The following is a 9,603-nucleotide window of genomic DNA, read 5'->3' as shown; positions in this document are numbered from 1 at the left end:
AATTTAATATGGTAAACTAGGCACACAAAGCAAACCACGTAAAATTTAAGGTAAATTATTTAATCTCCATAATTAAATTTCTAACAGTTTCCAAATATCTTGTAGAAAGTATTATATAGCATATAGGTACAACTCAAAACATATCTTTTGAAAAAATTGCTTTCTGGCAGAAAGATATTATTATTTGACATATGTTAATATCAAGTGATAAATTTCTACCCTATTTATGAAAAAGTAGCAGCAAAACATCCATAGATTATTGTTATATCAATGTGCAAAATTATAAATCATATATTATATAATCTGTAAGCCACACATTTTGGAAAAAATGATTAGACATTTTAATAAAGCAAATGCAAAGAAATAAAAATTAGAATTTAATCAGATCAAAGATAGAGACTTCAAGGATATGAAGAAATCCACTTAAAGAGAAGAATGATAAGAAAATACTATGTTCTATGCCTCACAAAGTAAAAAAAATTAAGAATTAATTCAATTATTTTAAGTAGTATTGTGCTTTAGATATATGTATTTAAGAAAGAAAAGCCCGATTTCATTCAATTATCTGGGAACTAAAAAATGTTGTTGTTTTAACAGCAAATCTTCTGATGTTTGAGGACAAGAAGACATAATCTCCTGCTATAGATTTATTAATGTTAAATAATATCTATTAGATTGTTAACTAAGTCAGGCCCCAGAGATTGATTTATGTACACAGGCAGTTATTTATTCAATCTCCAACTATTTACTTACTAAGTCATTTTCTCAGGCACTGTGCTGGACACCAGGCATATAAAGATGAAAAATGCAAGATTCTCATAGAATTCAGTTGCAAATCAGTTTCAAACATAATTCATAGGGAAATTTTATTCACTTTCATTTAAGCATGCCTTCAAAAACCATTTTTTAACTATCTGTAGTTTCTTTTCACATAAAAATGTACATAATAGTGACTGAAAAACACTTCATTTTACATGGATTCTGTGCATCCTTCAGGCACCAATGCTGTGAATTGGAAGTACTGAATTCTTACTGGTTTTGTATAGACCATTCATAAAATGTATATACACATCTCCTGGTCAAGCACAGCACTGAACACTCCGGGTACATTTTATTCCCAATAGCCCTCTGAGTGCCTCTTTATACAGATATAGTAACTAAAGCTAAGAGAGGTTCACAACTTCCTGGGGCTAACTGGGTAAATTGCCAGGGACATGATTTCAACTCTTGGATGGCTTGACTCCTGAGATCACTCTTAATTACTTCGCTATATCCTACCAGTCACAGATTAACTAACCTTCAAGAAAAGTTCCCAGAGCAAAAATTTCCTAACATGTGAAAATTCCCTAACAGTAATTGAATTGCTGTATAATCAGACACCTCCCATTTAAACAGGTAATAGTTTCTATAATAGTACTAGTCATTACACAACAACTTTTGGAAACTAGAGACCACAGTGCATAACTGGGAAGACAGCTTTGGTAGGATTTTTTTTTTCATGAGAATATAATATTTTTGTTTTTTGTTAATACTACTGAAATGTTTGGTAGGAAATCAGCCATGTTTACTCAATGAATATGGGTGACCAGTGCTCTTTGGGAAAGTGACTGCTCTTTGCAAAAGCTGTTGCCATTTGAAGCACTGCCTCTCCACCTGGCTGCACACCACCTTTGCTGCTCTGATGGCTCCAAACTGGGTTGGTCTTTCCTCTGACATTATTTCCCAGTATTTGGCAGCCATGCTTCATTACTTGAAATTGTTCTTCAAAGTGTCTGCAGCATGTTCCTTCGGCTTGCCCTGTTTGAGATCTCCCCACTTCAGCTCACAGCACAACAGCTGGCCAGGTATCCTGCTGTCATTTCACTTTTTACACTTCTGCAGTCCAGTGGAGTTGCACTGTAGCAAGGAGAACTTCACTGCTGTGGGGATGGCTGTATTCCAGGACTTTGCGGTGAATATGTCCCTACTTGTGATGCTAAGTAAAGTCAATGTTACACATAATGATCAATATTCAGCTCATTTTTCAATTATGCTGTGTTAATAAACAGCTCTATACCTGTACACTCTACATAATCTTTTTCATTAATCAAATTATTCATGTATTTAGTTGATAACATATTCTTCTTAGCATGACTGAAATACAACATTATTAATACATTAGAAAGTTGAACAACTGATGCAGTTACCTTCACCTTATAGGCTATATGTTAGGTTACATATTAATCAATTTCTGGTGAATTATTCAGAAATTTTGTAATGCGCAATTGTGCAAAATGAACACCAACTATCCTTAGAAAATATTAAGGCTGCGTCAGGCAAAATACAAGTAGAACCACAAATATTATCATAAACTTCCCTTAAGATATGGAAAAATATTCAGAGCATCAGCATAAATTTTGGCAAACTACCAGTAAAAAACATGATATTTATAAAAAATATGAATCCAGTCACTAATATATTTAAGATATTGTCTTCAAACATAGCAAAATATCTAAAAATTGTTACTCTTTGAGCTACCTTGATGCATAAATGATTCCATAGCTGACTTGATATTCAGTTTCCACACACTTCCACATAAACTACTCATAAATTTAGTGAACATGAAATGGCCAAATACATAAAAGGGAGATCATTAGCATTTTCCATTCATATTCAGTACATGATGAAGTTGATTAGTTTTCTCAGATGGAAAGATATCACAATAAAAACAGAATATGATTGAAATTGGTACATCAAATACTTAAGTGGAAAGTACACAAGTGCTGTAAGAAGTATGGCCAGAAAGAAACAGAACCCAGGAAGTAAAGTAGAGTTAGAGACTGACTGAGTATGACAGTACTAGGCTGACCATATTGGTATGCAGTAGACCATTTAATTGTAGTATATTATGTAGCTTCTTTAACTAAAAGATAATCCTCATATATCATGATTGATTATGTTAATAATTCTTAACTAGAAGGTAAGAGGAACAAATAAAGGCTAAAGTTGTCATTGATAAAGCAGTAGTGTGGTGTATATTAGCCAGGACAGAGGAGTATTTGGCCCTTTTCTGAGTTTTGGGAAATTTTCTTGGCTTGCTATGGGCTCAGATATGGTTATGGAGTGGTCTTAATTGTCTTGATCTTTCATGTTCACAGTGGTCTTGTCTGGTTTGAACGTGTTGTGAAGTTGTTCATGTCAAATAGTAGAACACCATGCCCTGGCTGGGAGTGTCAAGTCAGTTCCAGAAACACCAAGGCATAAATAAGAATGTCAGACCATCTCCCAGCTTTCAGTGGCTATTTTTCTCTTTGTCAAAGACAATTGTCTAAGGACACTGAGGCACACTATACAGAACATTTCCAAGCACCTATATAATGGTAAAACAAGAATCCCAGTCTATTGCTTTGTGTGTTGAACCACAGTATCATTCTTTATTCTGACAGAGCCCTTTCCCTACTTCTTCCTCACCCAACCCCGTCACATCATCATGGTATAATTCCAGTATGATGAATGCGAATTGTTGATTATGTATCATAAATTATATAAAAAAAAATTGTACACATAACATGTAGTTGAAAATGAATAGTGTTAGACTACAGATCTTCCTTGTCATATGATGGGGTATGCCTCCCATAGTAAACTGAAAATATCCTAGGTTGAGATTGCATTTAATTCATCTCACCAACCAAACATCATAGCTTAGCCTAACCCACTTTAAATGTGCTCAGAACACGTACATTAGCCTACAGTTGAGAAAATCATTGAACACAAAGCCTATTTTATAATAAAGTCTTGATTACTCCAGGAGTTTTTTTGAATACTGAATTGAAAGTGGAAAACAGAATGGTTGAGAGAGTAATCAGCTTTTACCCTTGTGATGGCGGGGCAGACTGGGAGCTGCAGCTCACTGCCAATGCCCAGCATCAGAAGAGAGTATCATACCATGTATTGCTAGCCTGGGAAAAAAGTCAAAATTCAAAATTTGAACTACAGTTTCTACTGACTGTGTATTGCTTTTGCATGACATAAAACTGTAAATGTTAAAAATCATTAATTTGGAAGTCAGGGACTGTTTATGTAGGTTACATATATGTAAATGGTAAGCATTTTATTCCATTAGTTCAATTTCACAAGGAATTTATTATCATCTTCCAAAAAAGCAAAGTGCTCTGTTTTATGAACTGTTATGCATACAGAAGATACTTATTTTCAGTCAATTCAGCTTCTCATCCCTTCTGCCCCCATTTGCTTCAGTTTCCTGTGGTTGAGTCAAAGTTATAAGGGCCTGAGACATTAGAAGACTATTGTATTTGGGCAGGGGCTGGGGGGGTTATCATTTAACCTCATGGATTTTCACAGAGGGACCTACTTTTGTAGCTGATCTTTAGAGTTCCATGCATTTCACAGCTGTTTCCACCTCATTCAGACTCCAAAATGTATCAAGTTTATTGGTTCTTGGTGCCATGTCCATGGTAGTCTTAGGTACATGGATAGCACACTGGAGCCAGGGAGAATTTTGTAGGCTGCCTCATACACACCTGTGTGGACAGTTCACAAAAACATTTCTACTTATCTCCCACCACACTGGTGCAGGGATACTTTGATACATAGGAATTGGAGAAATCAGGCAAAGGACTACTCCCAATTGCCCAAATTATCTGGGTGTTCTAATACCACTCTTTCTTGGAGTCAAGTAGGAATAAGATTCTTAGCATTCTATCATTCAATCATTTTATTTTTCTCAATCCAGAGCATCTTTATCTAGTTCAGGTTAATCTTGACTATTAATCTGCTCTTCTAAATTTTTACATATAAAATTAGTATTTCTTAAATCCAAGTTTCTATCCTGGCTTTTGAAATTAACTGTTTGGGAAGGTCAACGGGTACATGGTAATATACAGGAAGTGACCTAGTTTAATATCCCAAAGTATTACTCTATCAGGTATATTTTTGAATGTAGGAAAATTATTAGCCATTCAACTTTGCTTTTAGTTATTCTAATATGTACTTCTATCTAGTTTAATAAAAAATACACTGACATTTACAATTTTTAAGATATAAATTGGATTTCAATATAATACAATATCATTGTATTTTGAAGTGTGATATTTTTGACCTAACAATTTCCAGTGGTTAAAATCCTCATTAGTTTTATTATTAGCTGTAGAATATATATATAATTTAAAAAACAGTATGACATTCACTACATTATATTCTGCAGAAGTAATTATTCTATACAATGGTAATGTTTCCCATCTATTGAGATAAGAAACAGAAAATACATGAAATTTTTATTTTGAATTCTTGTGAGATATAAATAACCCAACTTTTTGTTCAGAACCACAGGGAAATAGTTTAAATTAAGTTTTCCTTTGGATGCTGTCCTATGTGTAAATTCATGGTGTGATTTTTTTATTTGTCCCCAAATTGTAAATTCTCAAGAGGAAAACAAACTTTTAATGGATTCACTGCTGGAAATGAAACTTCTTTAGACTTGACCAGATGATGCCTGTTTAAGAGACCCACATAAATGTGCTGTGCTGGTGCAGACTGCTAAATGCATCATCCCAGAAAGGAGATTGCATCCAGTTCTCTGTCAGGAGTTCAAAGATGTGATGCAGCTCTAAGTAGGTCTCATGACTCTTCAAAATTAAGTTCCTTTTTGTGTCAATGGGATATTCTGAGATAACTACTATTCTGGATAATATATGATCTGTATAATAAAGTGAATAAATGTGCTCCACTGAGGACCTCAGAATGACCCAAGATGATCTCTTCTTCAGATTAGAAACTTTGAAGTTTCAGTTGGCTTTAAATCTTTGAGGATTTCTTGTTTAATGAAACTACATTGCTTGGATGATAAATCTACAAATTTCTATTTAAAAATCTTAATAGGTTTTAAATAGGACTGGACATTTTCCAAAGAAATAACTCTTGAACATGCATATTAGTCACAGAAAAAGAAGTTTTAAGACCTAAGAAATCCAGATTTAGAAGGTTACTCTTAGCAACCCACAAGATTAACATTTAAACTTTTACTAACTTATGAATTTAAAACTTGAAGAAAATATGAAAGGAAAATTTTTTATCCCATTAAATCACATACAAAGGTAACGGGCTATTTTAATATAATTTATTCCAAGTGTTACAAACTTTGCCCAGTTTGTTGTAGAATTTAGCTTGCTTTGGCAGTACATGAACTAGATTTGGAAACAGCAGCACTCTGAGAAGGACAGGTGACTCTGTTAGTTAGTTAGATAAGTGGGGGCACAGGGCAAATAAGGTGGAGGAGAGGGAGGATGATCCAGAAGATGGTGTTATGCCCACCTTCAGCATAAAGGGGCTTTCCTTCCTCTAAATGAGTGCCAACAAGAAACCTGCTAAAACCTGACAGTTGTAACTGCCCGGTAGCAACAAGGACCTAACCCGAAGTGACCCAATGCTCATTGTAATATAATTAGCATTGCAGTTTAGGCCCTGCCATGGGTTTTTCTGTGTGCATCATGAGTAAGGACATGCACAAAAGGGGATGAGCATGACTAAGCATTCCAGGGGCAAGGGCTGTCAAGCAATCAAGAGACCACCTCTAACTGAGAGTATAAGAGAAAGGACAAACCAAGGCAATTTCTATCCCTCTTGGTCTCAGCCTGGCTCTCATTCTTGGAGGTGTACTTTTGCTCTACTAATTAAATCTTTAAAACCTTTTGCTATAAAACATTTACGTCTCCCATTTGAATTTTTCTCTTTTGGGCAAGACAAGAACCAAGGTTTTCCCCTTCCCTTTTTGGGGTAACAACTCCTTTTTGCATGATTGCAATTCATACTTACCAAATATTTACTTGCTAAATAGATGCTGACTTTATGGCCTAAGATTCAGTTTAGAATAATTTTATTCATGTCTATGAAATATGAAGTAAAAGGGCCACAGTTTGATTTATTAAGCATGAATTTTCAAAAGAATTTTTCTGATTTTGAATTTTTAGGGAAAAAAAGAAAAACACAAATTTTAAAGCTTTGTAGGACAATTTTACCACATCCACATAATTAAATCAACAATATTTATTAAGAGCAACTCACTCCCTTGGTCAAGACATATAATCCAAAAGATGACTAAAATGAGCTCACAGTTCAGTGGGCAAGATAAAAATACAATATAAACAAATAAACATACAAGATAAAGTAAATAGCATTAGACACTATGAAGAAATAAAACGCAGTGAAGAGATAGGAAATAATACAGAAGGTAGAGGCAGCTTAGAAGGAAGAGAGTTCTACTTTAGCACAGCTTCTAAAAACTACTAGAATGCAATGGGAAACTGAGGTATTGAGGAAATGAGAGAAAAAGTCAAAAAGCTATTTTCTCCTTTCCCAGTTCAGAAGGGCACAATGTTTGCACTGTTCAAAGTTAGAAGGAGGAAAAAGCTTTCATGATTGCTGGTCATTCATCCTCTATGAAGTGAAAACTCACTAAAAATTTAAAACAAGAAAGAAAAGAAACAACCCTCTCTTTTTATGCAACCAAGGTTAATAGAAAATATTTTGCCGGAAAGGAGGACAGTGTATTAAACTGAACCCATGTTTCATGGAAATGATTGCTATGACATGCATTTCTCATATCAGAGTGATTTAGATAGGAAATAACCAGTAAGCAAACATTCCATATTACAAATGAAAAAATCCCAATAGGATTATTGTTGTCTTTTTCACTGAACACATCAGCAGGAAAATTATTCAGCCCCAGGCAGAGGAAACAAATATTAACAAATATAACAGTGTTACTGTGTGGATCCTTCTCCTATCCTCAAGGACTGTCATGCTTTCAATACTCATTTCTTTGTGTTGCCTTTCGGTACATGTCTTTATGTCTTGTACATACTCAATATGTTCGTTTTTGAATGCTGCCATTGTGAACTTCTAGAATCTTAAGCATGCCATTGGATGACTGTTCTTCCTGAAATAACATTATGATGCCAAAACTAAAAATAAATACAATTTGAACAAATATGAAGTAAACTGATATAAGCAGATTGCTTTAAATGTGTACATTTAAAAACTAGATTTTATTTTCATGGAAGTCAGAAATAGACTCTATTTAGTATACTTAGTGTTATAGTAATCTGTCAGTAAAAACAAGCTAAATGGGGGGAAAAAAAGGTAATAAAGCAAGTCTATTACAAACTCCCTCTGAGAAGAAAAGCAGAAATACACTCCCTTAAGGTCACTTCCTCACTATTTATTTTCTCTGCTTATATGAGAAGGTTTCTGACCTTTTAGGGGTTTATTTCCTGAGCTCTCAAGGCAGCAGACCTCTGACTCTGGCCAATAGGAGGCCCAGGTGGGAGACAGGGTACTGGGAGAAAGGAAGAAGCCAAAGTATTTCTTCCGTTTTGCCAGCATTTTTATCACTTGCCCAGTGACAACTCCAGCAATGCCTGGATCCCCTCTGGGGCTCTAACTCTCACTAAACAGGACTGCCTGAAACCAACAGTTGCAGATAAACCTTCACACACAGGTAACATGGCCTTTTTTCCTTTTAACTTCTAGGCAAGAAGCCCTAGTCCTTCCCCATTGTTGCTGATATCTGAAACATATCACTGTCTCCACTTTCTTCTTTAGTTTTTCCATTGCCAGTGCAACCAATTTTATTAGGTTCTCTCTGCTTTAAAATTTGTTGAATGGTTTCATTTTCTTAGTTAAAACTTAAGAAGACAGACCTATTTGAGCCACTCTATAGATATGTGCAATAGTAAAATGTACATAATTTCAGTGTCTATATTGAAATACAGTCTTTTTGTAAATATAGTAATAATTACACATCTCTATATTCTTTTCCATTTCCCAATTTTAAGTTAGACATTTATAGAAATAATCTATGAGGCAAAGGTTTTCTAATTCCAGTGTGGTTGATCTTTGACAAATTTGAGTAAATCTCTATTGTTCCTCTTTCCCAAACACATCTTCATTTTGTGAAAGAAAACCACCTTTCTTAGCATTTTCTTCTTCCTACCTCTTCCATATTTTTCTCAGTGGGGTTGTTTGTTTTTCCCACAAATTCAATCTTTCATATTTTATTGATCCAAGCTGGGTGAAAAAAGACAGAGGAGGAGGAGGAGTGGGAGGATGGGGAGGAGAAGAGGAAGGAAAAGGAGGAAGAGAAGGGGAAAAGAAACAATGACTTTTACCCCAAAGTTTTGGAGTTAGGATTGTTCTCTGTTTGGTTGACTCTGGTTTCTGCCTTTTGAAGGAAACTAATCTGCAGTGAAGTGATGAAACAATATTCAAAGAGAAAAAGAAATGAGAAAGGTAAGTTTGGAGATTCTCTTTGTAGTTGTTTTGAAGTCAACCTTCATCCCAACCTTGCATCTATATTTTTAAATATAAATATAATTATACATATATATGTATATATATATATTAATTTAAGTAATTGAGAGACATACTTTAAGCCAATATAATCATTTTTATTAAGTTCAGTTAAGTTCATTTTCTGTCATTTGCAGCTTGAGATGTCTTAAGTAATACAAACAGCATTTTAGTATATTGTATTGACATGTCATACCAGTAAACTTGCCCCTTAGAACAAGGATGTTCCCTGTGATATGGTAATGGGGCCTCACATAG

The sequence above is a fragment of the Camelus dromedarius genome, chromosome 13, assembly GCF_036321535.1.
Source record: "Camelus dromedarius isolate mCamDro1 chromosome 13, mCamDro1.pat, whole genome shotgun sequence".
Classification (NCBI taxonomy): domain Eukaryota; kingdom Metazoa; phylum Chordata; class Mammalia; order Artiodactyla; family Camelidae; genus Camelus; species Camelus dromedarius.
This window is presented reverse-complemented; position numbering follows the sequence as displayed.